Source organism: Nycticebus coucang, chromosome 11, assembly GCF_027406575.1.
Source record: "Nycticebus coucang isolate mNycCou1 chromosome 11, mNycCou1.pri, whole genome shotgun sequence".
NCBI classification, from domain to species: Eukaryota; Metazoa; Chordata; class Mammalia; order Primates; family Lorisidae; genus Nycticebus; species Nycticebus coucang.
The window spans coordinates 119,598,612-119,618,015 of record NC_069790.1 but is presented as its reverse complement, the minus strand read 5'-3'; the positions used below and the strand labels follow the sequence as shown (position 1 = coordinate 119,618,015).

General features: G+C 42.1%; 3 non-coding genes across 3 annotated transcripts; 2 read left to right on the top strand and 1 right to left on the bottom strand.

The window, feature by feature from the left end:
• Nucleotides 1–110: 110 nt before the first annotated feature.
• On the top strand, nucleotides 111–182 carry TRNAC-GCA (transfer RNA cysteine (anticodon GCA)). Its single transcript has one exon. It is a non-coding gene; the product is annotated as a tRNA-Cys (tRNA).
• Nucleotides 183–16,513: 16,331 nt separating this feature from the next.
• Nucleotides 16,514–16,585, top strand: TRNAC-GCA (transfer RNA cysteine (anticodon GCA)). Its single transcript has one exon. It is a non-coding gene; the product is annotated as a tRNA-Cys (tRNA).
• Nucleotides 16,586–19,145: 2,560 nt separating this feature from the next.
• TRNAC-GCA (transfer RNA cysteine (anticodon GCA)) lies at nucleotides 19,146–19,217 on the bottom strand. Its single transcript has one exon. It is a non-coding gene; the product is annotated as a tRNA-Cys (tRNA).
• Between the last annotated feature and the right edge of the window lie 187 nt (nucleotides 19,218–19,404).

Genomic DNA, 19,404 nt, shown 5'->3' with positions numbered 1-19,404 from the left:
CCTGGCAGCTCCCAAAAGCTCCCATGCCAAAGTAGCAACTCATAGGTTATGGGTAGTCTGGGTGTGGCTGCACAAGTAAAAGACATTAATTAAGCATTATACCTAGAGAAGGGGGTATAGCTCAGGGGTAGAGCATTTGACTGCAGATCAAGAGGTCCCCAGTTCAAATCTGGGTGCCCCCTACTCACTTCAAGTTTTGACTTTTCAAATAGGTGCCTAAATTTTAACTTCTTCCTTATCAGACACAAAAGTAAAGATTTTTTCTTTTCTGGAACCGGCAAATGATGAGATGTTAATATGGTGGTTCTTATAGAAATTAGAATCATTTGAAGAGTCTATGAAGGTGTCATTTCCCAACCCTCACCCAGACCAATTAAATCAGGACATCTTGGGTGGGGCCCAGGAATGGTAAAAGCTGCCCAGGGCTGCCTCACCCCAGCTATGTCTGCTCAGCCTCTGCAACCTTCGCCTCTTCTCATTCATCCTTACATGCGTGACACTTAAGATGAGGCCTTAACAGAATCTGGGAACAATTGCTGTTTCAGCATTTTGAATTTGTCTTAATTTTTCCCTTTTTTAAAAATTAAGTCATAGCTGTGTACATTAATGCAATTATAGGGTACAATGTGCTGACTTTATGTACAATTTGTAATGCTTTCATGAAACTGGTTAACATAGTCTTCACCACATTTTCTTAGTTATTGTGTTAAGACATTTATATTCTACACTTAGTAGATTTAACATGTACCCTTGTAAAATGCACCATAGGTGTGGTCCCACCAATTACTCTCCATCCATCCATCCTCCCCCCTCCCATCCTCTCCCCTCCTCTCCTCCACTTTTTTCCCCTTCATCTTGGGCTGTATTTGGGTTATAGCATTCATATGGAAGTGGGGGTGTTTATAAATTGGTTTCATAGTGGGGCTGAGTACATTGGATACTTTTCTTCCATTCTTGAGATAGTTTGCTAAGAAAAATATATTCCAGCCCCATCCATGTAAACATAAAAGAGGTAAAGTCTCCATCTTTTTTAAAGGCTGCATAATATTCCATGGTGTACATATACCACAATTTATTACCATTCATGGGTCGATGGGCACTTGGACTTCTTCCATGACTTAGCAATTATGAATTGGGCTGCAATAAACATTCTGGTGCAAATATCTTTATTATAAAGGGATTTTTGGTCTTCTGGATATATACGTAGTAGAGGAATGGAAGGATCAAATAGCAGGTCTATTTTTAGATCCCAAAGTGATCTCCAAACATCTTTCCAAAAGGAACGTATTAGTTTGCATTCCCACCAGCAGTGTAGAAGTGTTCCCTTTTCTCCATATCCACACCAACATCTCTGGTTTGGGGATTTTGTGATGTGGGCTAATCATACTGGAGTTAGATGATATCTCAAAGTAGTTTTGATTTGCATTTCTCTGATGATTAAGGATGATGAGCATTTTTTTCATATGTCTGTAGGCTGTGCACCTGTCTTCTTCAGAGAAGTTTCTCTTCGAGTCCCTTGCCCACCCTGAGATGGGATCACTTGTTCTTTTCTTGCTAATATGTTTGGGTTCTCTGTGGATTCCAGTTATTAAACCTTTGTTAGAGACATAACCTGCAAATATCTTCTCCCATTCTGAGGGCTGTCTGCTTGCTTTACTTACTGTGTTCTTGGCTGTGCAGAAGCTTTTTAGTTTGATCACATCCCAGTAATGCATTTTTGGTGTTGCTTCAGTTGCCCGGGGGGTCCTCCTCATAAAATATTCTCCCACACTGATTTCTTCAAGTGTTTTCCCTGAACTTTTTTCTAGTATTTTTATAGTTTCATGTCTTAAGTTTAAATCTTTTATCCAGTGACAGTCTATCTTTGTTAATGGTGAAAGGCGTGGGTCCAGTTTCAGTCTTCTACAGGTCTCCAGCCAGTTCACCCAGCACCATTTGTAAAATAGGGAATCTTTACCCCACTGAATGTTTTTGATTGGCTTATTGAAGATCAAATGACAGTAAGTAGCTGGGTTCATCTCTTGGTTCTCTATTCTGTTTCATACATCTACCTGTTTTTATGCCAGTACCATGCTGTTTTGATCGCTATCAATTTATAGTATAGTCTGAGGTCTGATAGCGTGATTCCTCCTGCTTTGTTTTTATTTCTGAGTAACGTCTTGGCTATTCAAGGTTTTTTTCTGATTCCATATAAAATGAAGTATTATTTTTCCAAAATCTTTAAAGTATGACAGTGTTGCTTTTATTAGGGATTGCATTTAAATTGTATATTGCTTTGAGTAGTACAGATATTTTAACAATGTTGATTCTTCCCAGCCATGAGCATGGCATGTTTTTCCATTTGTTAACATCTTAGCTATTTCTTTTCTTAGAGTTTCATAGTTCTCTTTATAGAGATCTTTCACGTCCTTTGTTAGGCAAACTCCCAAATATTTCATCTTCTTTGGCACTACTGTAAAAGGAATAGCATCCTTGACTGCTTTTCAGCTTGACTATTGTTGGTATATATTGATTTTGTAAGCTAAGACACAGATGTATTCCTTGATCATGTCTAAGAATTTTGTAGTTGAATTGTGCAGTTTTCCAGATATACAATCATATCATCTGTGAAGAGTGAAAGTTTGATCTCCTCTGACCCTATATAGATACCCTTGATCGCCTTTTTTTGCCTCATTGTGGTGGCTAAGACTTCCATTACAATGTTAAAAAGCAGTGGAGACAATGGGCAACCTTTCCTGCTTCCTGATCTGAGTGGAAATGATTTCAATTTAACTCCATTCAATATGATATTGGCTGTGGGTTTGCTGTAGATGCCTCTATCAGTTTAAGAAATGTCCCTTCAATACCTATTTTCTTAAGGGTTCTAATCATGAAAGGATGCTGGATATTATCGAAAGCTTTTTCTGCATCAATTAAGAGAATCATGTGGTCTTTGTTTCTTATTTTATTTGTGTGATGAATTATATTTATAGATTTATGTGTATTGAACCAGACTTGAGACCCTGGGGTGAAACCCACTTGGTGTGTAATTTGTTTGATTTGTTGCTGGATTCTGTTTGTTAGGATCTTATTGAATATTTTTGCATCAATATTCATTAGAGATATTGTTCTATAACTTTCTTTTCTTGTTGGATCTTTTCCTGGCTTGGGGATCAAGGTGATGTTTGCTTCATAGAATGTGTTAGGTAGTATTCCTTCTTTTTCTATATCTTGGGAAAGGTTAAGTAGTATAGACACTAGTTCCTCTTTAAAAGTTTCGTAGAATTCTGATGTGAAGCCATCTGGTCCTGGACTTTTCTTTTTGGGTAGATTATGCATAGTTGGTTCTATTTCAGAACTTGATATAGGACTGTTCAACATTTCCACTTCATTCTAGCTAAGTCTAGGCAGGTGGTATGCTTCTAAGTATTGGTCAATTTCCTTCAGATTTTCATATTTCTGAGAATAAACTTTCTTGTAATATTCATTGAGGATTTTTTTTTAATTTCTGAGGAGTCTGTTGTTATTTTGTCTTTGTCATTTCTGATTGATGAAATTAGATAGAGATTTTACTATTTAATTTCTGGTTAGGTTAGGTAAAGGTTTATCTATGTTATTGACCTTTTCAAAAAACCAACTTTTTGATTTATTGATCTGTTGCATAATCCTTTTGTTTTCAATTTCATTTAATTCTGGTTATTTCTTTTCTTCTGCTGGGTTTGGTATTGGAATGTTCTTCCTTTTCCAGTTGCTTGAGATGTCCCATTAAGTAAACTTCCTCTGTTTCCATTCTCTTGAGGAAGGCTTGCAATGCTATAAATTTCTCTCTTAGGACTGCCTTTGTGGTATCCCAGCGGTTCTGGTAATTTGTGTCTTCATTATCATTTTGTTCCAAAAATTTGGCAATTTCCTTCTTAATCTCGTCTATGACACAGCCATCATTCAGCATAAGGTTATTTAATTTCCATGTTTTTGTATGAATATGCAGATTCTTGTTACTGAGTTCAACTTTTATTCCATGATGGTCTGAAAAGATGCAGGGAATAATTTCTATTCTTTTAAATTTGCTGAGGTTAGACTGTGACCTAGGATGTGATCAATTTTGGAGGATCTTCCATGGGCTGATGAGAAGAATGTGTATTCAGTTTTCTTAGGATGAAATGTTCTATAGATGTCTATTATATCCAATTGTTCAATGGTTAAATTTAAGTCTAAAATTTCTTTGCTTAGTTTCTTATTGGAGGATCTATCCAATATTGCCAAAGGGGTGTTAAAAATCTCCAACCATTATGGTGCTGGAGGAAAGCAAGCTGCTTATGTCGTTGGAGTCTCTCTTATAAATTGAGGTGCATTCTGATTGGGTGAATAAATGTTAATAATTGAAATCTCATCATGTTGAGTGTTATCCTTAACAAATATGTAGTGATGGGGCGGCGCCTGTGGCTCAAGGAGTAGGGTGCCGGTCCCATATGCCGGAGGTGGAGGAGGTGGCGGGTTCATACCCAGCCCTGGCCAAAAAAACAAAAAACAAAAACAAACAAACAAACAAACAAAAACAAATATGTAGTGACATCCTTATCTTTCCTTACTTTTGTCGGTTTAAAATAAAAAAGATATTTGTATCTGCAAATAAAATTGCAACACCTGCTTTTTTCTGATTTCCATTTGCCTGAAATATTGATGACCACCTTGTGTCTATAGTTATCTTTTAAGGTAAGATGAGATTATTGTATGCAGCAGATATCTGGCCTGAGTATCCAGTCAGCCAACCTGTGCCTCTTTAGAGGACAATTTAAGCCATTCACATTAATGGAGAGTATTGATAATCCTGGTAGTATTTTGGGTATCGAGTTTTTCAAAAGTCCAGTGGACATTTTTAATCCTTTCACCACTGTGAAAGTTGGAGTTTGATCAAAAGTTTCTGAGTGAGTTTACTTTGGTGGTAGATCATTGTGCTTGTCATTGTGGAGGATGGGTCTGAGAATATCCTGGAGAGCTGGTTTAGTTATGGCAAATTTCTTCAACATGTGAATGTCATTAAAGTATTTACTTTCTCCATCATAAATGAAACTCAGAGTAGCTGGATACAGGATCCTGGGTTGAAAGTTGTTATGTTTTAGGAGGTTAAAGGTTAATGCTCATCCTCTTCTAGCTTGAAAAGTTTTAGCAGAGAGATCTGCAGTCATTCTAATATTCTTCCCCTTGTAGGTTATGGTTTTCTTAGTCTTCCTGCTTTCAGAATTTTCTCCTTCATATTAACTTTGGTGAAGGTAATTTAATGTATCTGGGAGATGCTTTATTTGGATTGAGTGATGCTGGGGTTCTGAAACTGTCTGCTATCTGAATTTCAGAATCTCTTGCCATATTTGGAAAGTTATCCTCAATTATCTCTTGGAGTAGAGCATCTGGGCCTTTTGAAGCAACCTCCTAACCTTTAGGAATTCCTATAAGGTTAAATGTTTGTTTTCTTGGAAATGTCCCACAGCTCTCTGAGAGAATGATCCATTTTTGCTCCCCACTTCTCTTCCTCTTTGAGCATTTTGGAGCATTCAATAGCTTTGTCTTCAATGTCAGAAATCCTTTCTTTTGCCTGCTCCTTTCTGTTACTAAGGGCGTCTTCTGTATTTCTCATATCTTGGAGGGCTGCAAATTCTTTTCTCAAAGTGTCAAAATCTTTGGTGATTTTTGTCTTTGAATACATTGAATTCTTGAGACAACTTTTGGATTATTCCTAGAATTTCTAATTCCAACTTTATTTCTATTCTATTAATCTTATTTGCCATCCAAATTCTGAATTTGATTTCTGACAGATCAGCCATTTGTTTATGATTGGGATCTTCTGGTGTGTCTGCCTTATTGTTCCTTGGGGGAATTGATCTACTCTGATTATTCATGTTGCCAGAGTATTTCTGCTGATTCTGCCCCATGATTATTTTACACCATTTGGTTAGATGAGCAGGTAAGGTGAAATTGGATTGGGGGCTCCTGGAGTAGTGATTAACCAGCCCTTTGCCCAAGAGCTGGGACTGGTGACTGCAGCTTTCCCCTTATAGCTTTGAAAAGGACCCATACAGTACTACAGCCTGAGACACTGGGAGCCTGCTGGGTGTGGTGGGGCTAGGTGGCTCTGTCATGTATTTAGCTGGTCTCTGTCCAATCCTAGTAAATCAGTAACTCTGGGTTGAAGTCTCAGCTGTGGAGAAATACAAGCAACTAAGACACCTCATGTCCCATGGCAACAAGTGGAAAAAGAAAATCAAACCTTCCCACAAGAACACAACCAGGGCACCACCTTGTATGGTCCTCGGGTGATTGGCCCAGGTCAAGAGTTCAAATCAATTATCCCAGTCAGCATCAAGTCTCAAGTGGGAGAGTTCAAAAAGTCTTTAGCAACTAGATATCAGGGGTCTGCTGGCAGCTTGAGTGTGGCTTGCTCCAGTACTCTGTGGAGTCAGAATGACCTGCCCAGCAAATGAGTCAGTCCAGGGAGATTGATGCCTCCTTCCCTACCTTGCACCTCATCACACCCAGTCACTGGTAACCCCACAGGGATGTGGCCCAGTTTCCTCCAATGAGCAGATGCACCAGGTGTATGTACTTGCCTGAGTCACAGGGAGGTCTATGTCTCCTCGGCCAAACCACCGCACTCTACCACCAGCTGGCAGGGGGAGCTGAAGCCTGACTAATTCTGGTGCTTAATGGAAGCTGGGAAGTGTCACTCAGTTCCAGCCCTGCCCCAGATTGATGTTGCTGCCACTTATATTCTTGTGAAATTTGCATTTCTGTCCCAGCTGTATTCCATTGCAGACCAGGAGCTGTTTGAGTTCACAGAAACTGCACTTAGACCTGCCCTGTGCTGCTGCCACTGTGCCAATTCTCACAGAGCTGGCATGTCTGTCTCCACTGCACTCTGTGTTTGGGTAGTCACAGTTAGAGCTCACAAAGGGCTCTCAGTTCCTGCCCCTCCCTGAGCTGATGCCACTGCCATGCCTGCTTTTGTCCCAGCTATGCTCCAGTGGGGGCCGGGTGCATCTTGGGCTCACAAAAGCAGCAATTCTCACTCAGCCCCACCCTGGGAGTATGGCACCTCTGTGCGAATATTCTAGTCTCCATCCCTGCTGTGCCCTGCCCAGGCAGGTACCACCTCAGGCAGACCCTTTGCTCGTGGGGCCTGTGTTTCTGTGGCTGCCACTGGAGTAGAGACCCTACTCCCTCTGGTTACTAAGAAAGATGGGAAGTGTTCCTCCAAAATATCACCGGGGTGTAAACCCTACTGTTGCCAATGCTGTTGCTACCATGGCTGTGCTTGCTGCAGGGCACCGTTTCTCCCTCTCCCGTACGGCTCCTTCACACCACAGTCCCTGCTTTACACCCGTGTCCTGATTCAGCACAGACTTGTAACAGCCCATGCCTTGTCCATACCTCTAAAGAAAATGCCCAAAAGTCTGGACTCTGCAGGGCCAGGCTTCCAGACCTCGGGGTGGGAGTGGAGGGGAGTGCTGGTAATTCAGAACTGTGGGTAGAGTATATGTTCAGTTTTATGCCTAGTGGAAGAGTGCCATGGCACACTAATGGGTCCTCTGGAGGGAAGGAGATCTGCATTTTAGTGGCTTTCTCCTGTGGAATAGAAAAAGAAGAGATCTGAACTTTGCTTGCTTGCTTGTAGAAAGTACACTGTGAGCTGTTCTCATGGTGGAGGGGACTCCCATCTGCTTGGTGATGGATTTTGTATCTATTGTTTGTTTCCTTGGGGTTGCAGATCACCTCAGCAGAGGTGATGTCTGCTCTTCACTCTTCTCTCTTGGCTCAGCTCCAAACCATCAACTTACTTGATAAACTTCTGTCTTTTACCACTCCTTCTGGACTGGAGCCTCTGTGGAAAGCTGGCTCCAGTCAGCCATCTTGCCTCCCCAACCAATTTTTCCCCCTTTCAATCCATGCACTTTCCCTGGGATGGGTGGAATTAGTCTTCCTTCTGTTTCCAAGCCAGAACTCTTGGATGTGTAGCTAGTGTGTGAGTCCTAATAAGGCCAAAAGAGTTTAGAGAGGATGAAATATCAACATGGTAAAGCCAAGTTCTATGCTGTGTTTACTTTGCACAATTGCTAAAGGCAACTTTGTGTCTTATTTAAGCTTTAAAAGCAAACTTCTACAGAAAGGATCAATGAATTATGTCAGCCATCTCAAAACTAAAGAATATTAAGGCTTTCCAAACAAACAGCTTTGGGAGAAAAATCTCAGAATTCATTAGGATTCAGATATATAGCATATATGGCATATAATTCAGAAGAGCAATTCATGATTTTTAGTACCTCTTACACTAATCATGTTTCAAAACTACTAAGGTACTAAGTAAACCACTAAGCTACATTTCCTGATTCTTCAGACTCAAACTACAGAAGTTTATGCCTTAGACAGTTTAAAAACAGGTTTTGTAATAAAACTATTGCAAATCTTTTATTTATTTATTTTTTGAAACAGAGTCTCACTTTGTCACCCTTGATAGAGTGCTAAGGCATAGCTCACAGCAACCTCAAACTCTTGGGCTTAAGTGATTCTCTTGCCTCAGACTCCCAGGTAGCTGGGACTACAGGCACCTGCCATAATGTCCGGCTCTTTTTAGAGATGGGGTCTTGCTCTTGCTCCAGCTGGTCTCAAATCCATGAGCTCAAGCAATCCACCTGCCTCAGACTCCCAGAGTGCTGGAATTACAGGCATGTGCCACTGTACCCAGCCTTACTATTACAAATTTTAATTTCTTTACACTGAATTGTAGGAAAACACAACAGAGAAATAATCATTTAAGATAGAGCTTGTTCATCTGTCAGGGCTGGGAAAAGAAAAAAAAAAAAGCCTGGCCAATCTTCTTACTTGAGGCTTTGTCTAATTTGATAATTTAGCAATTAGCACTTTGTTTTACTCCCTGAGTTGTAATATTCTGTATCCTCTGCCTTCTCTGGTCAGCATCAGATTTAAGGGCCTGAAAATCCAGAACTTCTTTTGTCTTCAGTGATGTACTTCAGAGTTGCCTTTTCATTAAAGTTGAGTCAACAAATAACTGAAATTTTTTATATAGTACTTTTTTCCCCCTCAGAGAGATGGCTTTTGTTTTCCAAGTTGTATAAACCTGTAGACCTCTGGCTTAGAACTTGGTTGCCTGTCCCTCCCTGCTCCCACCCTACCCTCTCCTGATACCCTCTGATACTGAACTTGATCTGTCCAGTGGCAGCCACCTTCTGTATCCTGCACCCTGCATCCTACTGTTTCAGCTCCTCAGCCAACCCCACTGGCCTTTGCCTCAGAAACTTTCCCTTTTTACATCTCCTTGCACACTGGATGACCTGCTTTACCCTGAAGCCATCTGTTCCCTTCAAGCCCCCGAACAGAGAGATGCCTCTCCCTGGCTTCATTCTCCATATTGTCCCTTTGAGACCCCCGTCTGCTACCACCCTCAACACCTCTTCCATCTAAAAGTCACTGCCATCTCCTTATACAATGCTCTCCATCTTCACTTACATCTTCACTGCTCTCTGGGACTCTCCAAACTTGGTGGAAATTTTTAGAACCAAGCTAATGATTGCATTTTCCTCAAACCCCCAACCCCTGCTTTCATTCACAGAAATGTCAAGATCCACACGGATGTCCTTCCAATGCTAAGGCCTCATGAAATTTCCATCTTCTTGGCTCTACAAATGTTCACAAATTCAACACCACTGCAGCTACAGAGGGGCACAGTGAGACAGATTGAGTGTTTCCCCTAAAATCTGTTCTATCTCCCTGCTTGGTTATTAGTGGGGCACATGGCTTCACAGAGGAAAAACTACATTTTCAAGACTCTTTTGGAATTAAGAGAGGCCAGGGTGAAAGTCTGGTTAATGAGATGTAGGTGAATGTGATGGCTGCTCCTCAGGGAGAGGTTTCTCTTTCCTTCTGGCTGGAAGGTAGACATGAGGCTGCAGTGGACGATCCCATCTTGGACCATGATGAGACCTTAGTTAGGAATGAAAACCAAGCAGGCCAGCACAGCCACAAAGAATCAGATTCTAGGGTATGCCATGCCAAACCTGCCCCACCTAACTGTGGACTTTTATGTAGGAGAAAAGGAGACTTCTTGTTTGTATGCTTGTTTGTGTTTTGCTTTAGTTCTGTGTTATTTTGGGTGTTCAGCATTCATAGCCTGATCATAGCTCAGAACCATTTCCTCTCAGGATCTTAGAATCTCAAGAGTCCTTTTGTTTTGTGAAAGGGCCACATATGCAAAGCAACCCCCAAACACAGAAGGAGCTAAGAAACCAAAGAAGGAGTTGGACAAACCCAGTTTGGCAGAAAAGGGTGATTCACTAGGGATCTTCACAGACAGAAGCATGGCCTTGTGCGGCCACAGGACAGATCTCTGCCCCACAACACCCTAGACACAGGGCTTATTTCTTGGGAAAAAAGTGTCGTGGTCTGGAAGGAATGTACAGGTGAAGTGGAAGAGTGCTACAGGTGTCACAGCTGTAATTTATGCAGTGATACCAATGGTGGTTTGGATAGAAATGCCAAAATTAGAGCGAGCAGGTGTTTCTACATAGAGAGCGACACCTGAGGTAGACACTGCAGAGGCTTCCCCAGACTCAGGGTCGGTCAGGAGTCACACCCAGACCAACATCTAAGGCAGAGTCACTCTTGTTCCCATGCCTTTTCTGACAACTCCTCTAATTTTTCATCTTCTTCTTCTTTCATGTCTTCTCTTCTTTCACCTCTTCTTCTTGAAACTGCCTATTATCCTCATTCTGACCTTAATCTCTTTTGTCTCTCCCTGCTCCCATGATTCCCCTTGACCACCTGCCTCCCTATGATGGACCCCACAGCTGGCCTCTTACTTGTAATTCTAGCTCCTTTAAGGCCTTGGCCTGTGGTCCATCTACCTCCCTCACAATGTCCTTCTACTTCCATGGATACACACAGCTTTGGCTTTTCCCGCTGTCACTCCAGGACAGCCAGTCTTTGCTGGAGTAAATTATAGAGCCAGACAAAGGCTGGCTGTCTACAACATGTCTAGAAACATCTGGGTTCTATCTAGGTCAAGATATCTGTTACCCGCTGCTGTTAACCTGAATGGCCATTTCATGCAGGGCACTGCTGTGAGGCCCTAACAAGGCCAGATGAGCCTGCATGCTGACATCTAGACATGTTAATTCACTTCCAAGGCTACGGTCATGGATAACTTGGGGAACTAGACTCCACGATACCGGCCAAAGACCCAGAGCACTCTGTACATGCAGTAAAATGTTAACTAACTATAAATTTAGTCTAAAATAAAAATGCTTTAAAATATAACCACTTTAAAATAAGATGATATTGTGTAACCTATAAAAAATCCGTTTAATCTATACTCTAATAAGTAATAACATTGCTAATGTTTACTTTTACTATGAAAATAAAAAGTAACAAACAGAAAGAAGAGGACAGACAGTTCTTTAAGAAGATACCCATGCTGTTCTTCAGAATTACTGACTTTTCTGTAGATAAAAGTGAAATTGTTTATCTCTCATCATCTTCTTTGTTGATTGACTTGAGTAACAGGCAGGCAAACTCCTTGATCTGGCAACATATTTTGGTGACCATAGAGGGACCATGGGATACGTAAAGTGGTGAGTGAAGATTGACCTAGGGCTGCCAGAAGAAAAAGTCCCCTCCACTTCTCTCCTTCACCCTGGGCTATAGTTGTGATCTATCTTTCATAAGAAAGTGTGAGTAATTATAAATTGGTTTCATAAAAGTACTGTGTACATTGGATACTTCTATTCTTGAGATACTTTACTAAGAAGAATATGTTCTAGCTCCATCCAATAATTGAGTAAATGAGGTGAAAGCTATATTAATCAGTTTGATGTAAGCACTCTAAATCATATAAAAATTAACACATTGTACCCCACAAATGCATAAATGTATTCATGATCTATATGTACATGACTTAATAAAAGGAAAATAAAAAAAGAAAAAGACCATTTATGTCACGCTATGCACAAAACCCTCCAGGGGTTCCCATCTCAGTCTGAGGGAAAGCTCATGTCCTTACATGGCCTGTCCCGGTGGCAAGTTTCATGTCTCTTGAAACTAGAGGGGTGGACAGATAGATACAAGATGAGGCACGTGATGACCACACCCCAGCTCCATCCAGAGGACTGCCTGACCACTGTGGCCTCCTCTTGAGTTGCCCCAGTAGTGCCCCATGAGTGCTCCATTCTCTCAACCCCTTCTAACGCTCCTGAGAGAAGATCATTCTTCAGATTCTTGATCTAGATAGAACCCAGATGGTTCTAGACATGTTGTAGACAGCTGCAGCCAGTCTCCACTGTATCCTAACCCTGAGGAGACAATTTCCTCTATTTAAAGCAGAACCTCTTGTCATAAAAGAGGTTTGCTGCCCCTCTGTCTCCTCCCTTGCCTCTAGGGGTGGGGTGGGGCAGGGAAACTGGAGAGGAAAATTTGCCCGACTGCCTTGCTTGACTCCATCCTCTTACTCCCCTGGCCTCCTGGGTCTTTGTACCATGTCTGGTTTGCACAGTCATATCTGGTGCCAGCACCCTCTCAGCTGCAAGAGACTCCAGCTGATGCCACTTCTACACTTCAGTCTCCCTACAGTTAGCACAGTTACCTGGGCCATTTATGCAGTTTTCCTCAGTGGAAGTTTCAGAAGGGAATTAAGATGCAGGAGGAAGGGCGCCCTGAGCTTGGGTACCCACGGGTGCTCTGGCTGATTCCTTGTTGATATTCCCCTCGGCATGAGTGGCAGACCAGCTGGCTGGGAGGGGTGAGAGGGGCAGGTGCGTAGGGTCTGGGGTGTCCCTGGCCCATTGCAGGATGCCCTTTTCCCTGAAGCCAAACACTCTCATTATGGTGTCCCAACTGGGAGGATGGGGGGCAATTGGTGTATGAAACAAGCAATTGGTGTATTTCCTAAGGACAGTCAGTGGTTCTTTTTAGGGCCAGTACAGTCAAGCCCAGGTTGAGAAAACAGGTGCTTGCCTGGTGCTTGGGTTCAGGTCCATTTCATCAGTGAGCAGGGGGCTCATCCCTTCCTGATTGTCTTGCTCTAAGTATGAAAAGAAAAACTGCCCACTGCCTTTAATAATGTCATCATCATTTTGACTTTATTGCAAAATCAGTGTTCCTGTGACCCCTATACCCAGTTTTGTTTTGTTTTTTTAATTTAGAAGTAGAAGTGTTTTTTTGTTTCTGGATGAATTTTTTATCATGCTGAAGTCAGGGCTGTCAGTGTACCTGTCACCAGAACAGTGTACATTGTACCAAATAGGTAGACTCTTGTTCCTCACCCCTCTCCCACCCTGCCCCTTCTTCAGTCTCAATGTTCACTACACCACTTTAGGACTGTGTACATCCCTTGTTTAGCTCCCACTTATAAGTGAGAACATGTGGTATCTGTTTTTCCATTCCTGAGATACTTCACGTAGGATAATGGTCTCTAGTTCCAACCAAGTTCTTTAAGGAATCTTCATACTTCTTTCAATAATGGTGATCCTACTTTAAATTCCCACCAACAGTTTTCCTACCACCATTTATTGGGATGGGGCATCCTTTCCCCCCTGTAGCTTTTTTGTTGGAAATCAGTAGGTTGTAGCTATATGGTTTTATTTCTGGGTTCTATTTTGTTCCAGTGGTCTATGTGTCTATATTTATACTAGCACCATGCAGTTTTGGTTACTGTAGCCTTGTATGATAATTTCAAGTCAGGGAATGTGATGCCTCCAGATGTGTTTTTTTGTTTGTTTGTTTGTTTGCTTAGGATTGCTTTGGCTATTTGAGATCTTCTATGCTTCCATATGAAGTTCTAGAATTATTTTTTCTAGATCCGTGAACATTGCCATTGGTATTTTGATGAGGATTTCATCAAATCTGTGTAACCACTTTGGGCAGCATGGACAATTTAACAATGTTGATTCTTCTAGTCCTAGAGTGTTTTCCATTTGTTTGTGTCATCTGTGATTTTTTTCCAGCGGTGTTTTGTTGTTCTCCCTGTTGAGTTCTTTCATCTCCTTGGTTAAGTATATTCCTAGGTGTCTTATTTTCTGTGCAGCTATTGTAAATGGTATTGAGTTCTTGATTTAACTCTCAGATTGACCGTTGTTAGTATACAGAAATACTACTGATTTGTGTACAGTGATTTTGTGACCCAAGACTTTACTAACTTTACTGATCAATTCTAAGAGCCTTTTGGTAGAATCTTTGGGGTTTTCTAGATGTAAGATCATATCATCAGCAAACAGGAATAGTTTGACCTCCTCTTTCCCAATTTCAATGTCCTTCATTTCTTTCTCTTGCCTGATTACATGGCCTAGGACTTCAGGTATGGTGTTGAATAGAAGCGATGACAGTGGTCATCCTTGTCTTGTTCCAGTTCTTAAGGGAAATAGTTTCAACTTTTCTCCATTTAATATGATGTTGACTGTGAGTTTTTCACACATGGCATTTATTATTTTGAGATATGTTCTTCTATTACTCATTTGTTGAGGGTTTTTATCATGACATGGTGCTGGATTTTGTCTAATTTTTTTGCATCTATTGAGATGATTGTGTGGGTTTTGTTCTTAATTCTGTTTATGTGGTAAATCACATTCATTGATTTGCATATGTTGAATCATCCTTGCATCCCTGTAATGAAACCTACTTGATTGTGATGAATTCTTTTTTGATGTCCTGTTGTATTCAGTTTGCTAGTACTTCTTTGAGAATTTTTGCATCTATTTTCATGAAGGATATTGATCAGCCTATAGTTTTCTTTTTTTGCTGTACCCTTTCCTGACTTTGGTGTCGGGATGATACTGGCTTTGTAGAGTGAGTTGGGGAGGATTCTTTCCTTTTTGATGTTATGAGACAGTTTCAATAGGATAGGGGCCAGTTCTTTGTATCATACAGTTTATAAGTCTCCTTGGGTGTGTCCCTTCCCTACCAGGTACCAGGCCCTTGGCATCTGTGGAAGCTTTGGGAGGTCAGGATGGAGAAGCCGGGTTTGGAAGAAGCTGCAGCATCACTGGCCTCATTATGGCCAAGGGGTGAGAGGGGCAGGTGCATCAGGGTCTGGGGTACCCCTGGCCCACTACAGGGTACCCTTTGCCCTGAGGCCAAACATGCTATTATGGTGTCCCAGCTGGGACATGATAAAAACCCTCAGCTGGGTGGATGGGGGGCAATTGGTGTATGAAAGAAGAGTGACAACCTTAGAGGAAAGGGGCTGGAAACTGAGAATGACGAAAATTACCAGAAAGAAACATGATAGGGAAGCAATGAGAATAAGCCTAGGAGGGCCTTGGATTTGGAGCTATTTGGGATCTGAGGTGGAAGGAGTATTAGGATGACATAGACTGCATAAGCTCCTAGAGAGTATGTCCGTTGTTTTCTCTCATTTCCTTTTTTTTTTTTTTCTGAGACAGAGTCTTATTCTGTTGCCATGGGTAGAGTGCTGTGGCATCATAACCCACAGCAACTTCAAATTCCTTGGCTCAAGTGATCCTCTTCCTTCAGCCTCCCGACCACTGAAGGGACTGTAACAAACATACAGAGGTGATCACCATAAAGAACTAGGCCTGCTGATACGTACATGTGGTCCATGTCCAGTCTGTGAAAATTAGGTCAACTTTCAGAGGTGGTCAATGTAGGGAGGTAGTCAGCTATGGAGGTTCCACCGTATATACACATACACATATACCTATGTACCTTTATATGTATGCATAATTTTTGTTATATAAGAATATGCACATATAAAATATCTTTTTAAAAGCCAAAACGAGCTCACATCATACATGTGTCATGCAATTTGCATTTTTCACTTAAAGGTCTCATTTAAGCATCTTTCCATGATAGAACTCTGGATCCAGTTTATCTTTCCCTGTTGTATATATTCCATCCTATGAGTGTACACATTGTCTTAACTGATGTGATGGACATTTAGATGGTTTCCAGTGTTTTGCTAATTCATAAAAAAAAAAAAAAGGCTGAATGAATCCCCACATGTGTGTCTTCATGCACTTATGTGAGCATTTCTGAAAGATGATTTCCTAGGAGTGAAACTCTAGATTATAATCATTTCAAGTAACTTATTTTTACAAAAGCAATTTGCATTTTCACTTAGGAAATTATTATGAACATTATTCTATATAGTTAAATAAACTCCACAACACAGGCTCTGAACCTTCTTTTAGTGCAGGAGAAGGTAATGCCACCTATTTATAGTCATGTCCTCGATCCAGCACACCTGACACCAAGTAGATGCTTAACAATTGTTATTGTCAAGGAGGATTATCTGGATTATCTTAAAGGTCTTCCAGCAGTAAAGAAGTGGTGAGGAAAGAAGTCCACCAGGGTGTCCTCAACCAGGTGAACACAGAAGTGGTGAGGAAAGAAGAGGACAGGAGGGAGGCCAGAGGTCAGAGAAATAGACCTGGCTAGGACATCTCAACCAGCAAGAATGTCTTGTTCTTGGTGTGTCATCACATATAAATGGTGTTAATAACATTATACACCCAGGCCAGGGGGTATAGCTCAGGGGTAGAGCATTTGACTGCAGATCAAGAGGTCCCTGGTTCAAATCCAGGTGCCCCCTACTGCCTATCATTTTTAACCCCTGAAGTGGGTCCAAAGTATCCCTGAAGTGCAGACTCAGTAACCCTTGATATTCGTGGACTTTAAAGCTAAAGTTTGTAAGGAAAGACCTTCTCCAGCCCTCTGGGTTCTACTCAGCTACAGCCCTTCTTTTTCTTTCTTTCTTTCTTTTTATTTTATTTTTTTATTTATTATTCTTTCTTTCTTTTTATAATTAAATCAGCTGTGTACACTAATGCAATCATGGGGTACAATATGCTGGTTTTATATACAATTTCTTTCTTTTTTTTTTTTTTTGCAGTATTTGGCCAGGGCTGGGTTTGAACTTGCCACCTCCAGCATATAGGGCTTGTGCCTATTCCTTTGAGCCACAGGCGCCGCCCTTATATACAATTTCAAATATTTTCATCAAACTGATTAACATAGCCTTCACAGCATTTTCTTAGTTATTGTGTTAAGACATTTATCTTCTACATTTAGTAAATTTCACATGTACCCTTGTAAGATGCACTTTAGGTATGGTCCCACCAATTACTCTCCCTCCACTCATCCTCCCCCGGCCCCTCCACTCCTCTTCCCTTTCTCCAGCCCTTCCTTTTCAAAGTTGTTTAGAATCTTCCCAGACAGATACATAAGTTCCCCAAGAAGGAGAACTGGATTTATTCTCCATTTCCTGCTGTATCCTCCATAGCACCCTGCGTGGGCTGTAAGAGCACTGGTTGAATCCGCAGGAGCATTATATGTCCCACCAATACGGTAATGCTTAGATTTCTGAGCTCAGAATGCCAGGCTTCAGGTCAGAGGCCATGGACTTTGGCTCTGTGTCTCCAGGTCCTGGAATTACAGAGGCTGCTAGAAACTCACACCCTGCCCAGCCCTGATGGGGGTGGGGAAACAGCAGGATCCTGGAGGCTCTGAGGTCTGAGGGCAATGAGTGAGACAGTGGAGGAAGTCACTTGGGGCTTCCCAGGGGACTGACCTGACACTATAGCCTTCTTTTCTTTCTCTCCTCTTAGCAGGCAGAGATTTATAATCATGAGTTCCTTCATGGGAAAGCAAGCTAGAATTACATTCCAAACTCAGTAAGTAAAAATAAGAACAAGTAAGGGGCACCTAGATTGAAGGCTTTTGACCTATCCTTAAAAGCTCTTCTAATTATTGTCTAATGAAGACCTTATGATCCTCTGCCTATGCCCAGCACTCCCGATGCCCAGCAGTACAAAGCTGAGGACATCAGTGTAAAAGGCAATGATGTTTCTGTGGAACATCTCTGGGTCAGCCTGAAGCCTGGTTCCCCAGCAGGGCTGCCCATCACAACTTCTGCTGTGTGCCATGGTGACAGTAGGGGAGTTCCAGCAAGTGAAAATAAACGTTCACTTGCTCCATCTGAGACCTTCTGAATTGGAATACTTGGGAGTGGGGCCAAAGGACTATTTTTAACAAGCTTCTCAGATTATTCTAGAGGAAATTCTGAATTGGGAACTAACAATTTAGTTTGGTACCCTATGTCATAGGCTTGAAAAGCGGTCATAATTAAGAGACATACCCAAGCTCACACCTGATTAATGATAGGGTTGGGACTGAGTCCCACAGGGCTGGTCTTGGGTTCTCTTTACTAATCCAACCCAGGCAAGACATAGTCTAGCTTACTGCCTGTGTCTACACCCACACCCCCATGTTGAGCCTCAAAAGGCCAGATCAGACAGGCCTTTCAAGAATCACCCTGAGTACATTCAGTCTAGTACTAAAAGGACACATACACACAAAACAAACAAACAAACAAACAAAACAGGTCACTGACCTGTTGACCTGTAGTCAAATGCTCTTCCTCTAAGCCAGAAGCTCACCTCCAATGAGTCCCCTAACAGATGCATTTAAGATGGTGGCTTCCCTGAGGACAGACCCTCCAACCACCTGTACCAGTTCCCGTTTGTTCCTGGTTAGGCCCCATGTCCTGACTGACTTAATTCAGGCAAGCTAAACTTCTACTGGCCATGAGCACCATGAGTGCTGCCCTGTCCTGCTAACCCCTCATTTGAGTGCCCAGAAGCCTCCTCTTTCCTCCCTGGTACATTCTCTTACTTCTATCCCCAGCTGGGTGCATGAGCTCTGAACTCACAGCTTCTTGCTGGACACTGCATCTAGCCACAAGGCCTGCTACTCAGTCAGAGCTCTGCTGCCCTCCCTTGGATGAAGTTTGATCAGTCCCCAGCCCTGCAGGTGCCCAGTCCACTTTAGTGTCTGCCGTGGTCCCTCGCATCAGCGGTTAGGTGCCAGCTTTGCTACATTTGTCTGATGTTGCAGGTTGCAGAGCTGTGATTTGCACCAACATTTACATTATTTGGGGTCTTCAAAATGAAGGTTTTGTACTGGGCAGTCATATAATAAACAAACATCCACCTCAAACTATAGGAGATGGATGGTGTCAGCTCAGGAGGGTTAGGTGGCAGAGCTCATCTGGGCACCTGAGGGGACTTGCCCACTTCTTCTCTCCACTCTCTTCATGGGAACTTTCAGGGTTGGGAGACAACAGTTGGTTCAGGCACAAAAGAATAAGAACTAGGGTGCACCTGGATTTGAACCAGGGACCTCTTGATCTGCAGTCAAATGCTCTACCCCTGAGCTATACCCCCTCTCCTGAAGCCTGGGCTCAGCACTGGTAACCACCGTGGCCCCACCCATATAGTTCAGGGCACTATGATCTCCCTTTGCTCTTACTCTGCCCCTGTCACCTGGCAGACGGATGGAGCTCATTGCAAATCACCCCTTTTCTGGCCATGAGCTCACCCTCCCTATGCTTTGTGTGAACCCTGGAAGTCT